Source organism: Lactuca sativa, chromosome 4, assembly GCF_002870075.4.
Source record: "Lactuca sativa cultivar Salinas chromosome 4, Lsat_Salinas_v11, whole genome shotgun sequence".
NCBI lineage: Eukaryota > Viridiplantae > Streptophyta > Magnoliopsida > Asterales > Asteraceae > Lactuca > Lactuca sativa.
In genome coordinates, this window is record NC_056626.2 from 34,178,377 (window position 1) to 34,180,790 (window position 2,414).

General features: G+C 34.9%; 1 long non-coding RNA gene across 1 annotated transcript; it reads left to right on the forward strand.

The window, feature by feature from the left end:
* Positions 1–484: 484 nt before the first annotated feature.
* Positions 485–2,130, forward strand: LOC128133800 (uncharacterized). Its single transcript, XR_008232099.1, has 3 exons — positions 485–786; positions 1,182–1,250; positions 1,856–2,130. It is a non-coding gene; the product is annotated as an uncharacterized LOC128133800 (long non-coding RNA).
* Positions 2,131–2,414: the final 284 nt, after the last annotated feature.

The window sequence follows — 2,414 nt, forward strand, 5'->3', positions numbered from 1 at the left end:
CAGCCCGAAATTTGAATTTTAGATCGATTGATTTTTAGCCGACACAACCTAAACAAGAATCGAAGATCTCGTTATTAGTAGCGTAACGATAAAAATACAGACGAAAATGGACATCAAATAAAGAAGTTATGAGATTTTAACGGACCAATCCTGTCCTGGCCTGTTAAAAATATAACTTTAAAAATAAAGTCAAAAATTAACCAACAGAGTCTAAACGAAAGTTGTAGAGTATGTCTCCACCTACGTGTGGATATAAATAACGTCAAAAACGGAGTTCGTATGAGCGAGTTACAAATTATAGTAGTATATTTACGTATTAAAATAAAGTATAAATCATGTATACGTACACATATATATATATATACATATGTATATATCATTAGAAAGGTATCGACGATGCGGTTATTATAAAACTAATGTTGAGTTCTTTCGACATTAGTTTAGTACAAAGATCATTAAATCCATTTAAAATAGTATTATAGAGGGGTGTTTAGTTGTTTATATAACTAAAAGGTCATTAAGTAATTATGGAGGGTAGTTTTTGAAAATTCAATTAGTATAAATAAGAGCCTTGGGCTCTCATATTTCTTGCACCATTCTCTTGATTCAAGAGTCTTTCTCTCCTTATCCCCCGAGCATTTCGGTCCCTCGTGATTCGACTTCTCTTTCTGTAGTTTTAGTATAGTAAGGTGAGCGCTGAAGCGCTGCACGAATCTTTCTTAGAAAGATTCAGCGACGAAGTTCTGCCCCTGCAGAGCCCGACTCCTAGCTAAAATCCCCTTGAAAGTAAGTTATGTTTACCCTATTTTAAATATAGTTTATATTTAAAATTAGTATTGTTATTATAAATTTATAATAAATATTTGGGCTATTATTATGACTTATATAAGTGTCGTTATAATATCTTTTAACTACTCGCGGTACGGGGAATCTGGTTTAAAGGGCCGCATAGGGTTGTTGGATTTCAGAAGTGCTATACGCCAAAATGGTCCTGCCCTCCGGTGTTTTATGTCTGGCCCCTGTCTGTACATAGTAGTTGGAAAGTATTGTTTAAACGCTTATATAATAATAATAATAATAATAATAATAATAATAATAATAATAATAATAATAATAATAATAATAAGACTAATAATTAGTCACGGTAATATTAGACTAAAATCTAGTGGTGATAATACTAGGTTTCGTCAAAGGAAATTATTTTAAAGTAAACGAAGCGCTGTCCGAGTACCGAGTCACCACCTTCTCAGGTGAGTGCATAGTTACTTTCAGCTTACACATAGATATGAAGTATTTTATATAAATTACGTGCTGTGTGTGTATATTATCTGTATACTTGCTATCTATGCTGGATGAACGTTTTATACATGTTTTCAATGATTTAAACTGTATATGTATTTTATATCTACAAAATGTGTTGGGTAAAACATGGGTAGATGTATTAGTTGCTGTTTGATAAAATGAAATAATGAGATGCCTCGTTATAGATGTTCTTGATGATCTAGTCATCTAGCGGAGTATAGATGACGACCACGGACTATTCTAGACAGTCCAGTGGAACACTAACAGGCTCGCAACCTGTAGGTGTTTATTCGAACTTTGTGTTTAACCGAACTGTGTGTTTATTCGAACTGTGTGAACTGTGTGCTCACCAGATATACTCCATCCCAATGATAGTCCTTTGACTAGGTCCCTTGTGTTAGATGTTTTAGGGACGTAATGTGAGGATAACGGGAATGGGTAATTGGGTTGATTGTTTGATGTTTAAAAATAATAATTATATTATTGTGGTTTGAAAACCCTATGTGCTCACCAGGTTTCCCAACCTGACCCACTCAGTTTATTTTTATCACAGGTGTTGATATGAAGTCACAATACACTGAGAGATTTAAAGAGATGTAGATCACTAGTGTAAATAATTGTAAGTTCTGTTTATGCTTATGTTTCTGTATTAACGATGACATCCCAAACGTTTTAAAATGAAATAAATACGTTTCATCGAAAATGTTTTAATAACGTATTTACCATGTTTTTCTGGGAACAAATTCCGCAACATTTTTATAAAATGAAGTACTCTGATTTTTATAAAGCATAAACAAAATCGGTCTTTTCTGGCCGTGAAAATGGGGATGTCACATCATTCCCATGCGACGTTGGATTATTTTTGAGCATGATTATTTGCTACAAACCCGCATTACACAAACGCCCAGTTCATAGCAATACTAACGATCCCGAAGGCGTCGTTCGTACAAATCACGTTATCCAGCCGCCCTGACTATGCGTCGTCCCACATCCGAAGAGTAAGAGGACACGAAGGCCTCGATGACTCTATTAATCGGTTGGGGATAATATGCGTGCGAGGGGTCCCCGACCCGCCTCGTAAAATATGCAGACTTTTCTAGCAATACCAAGGA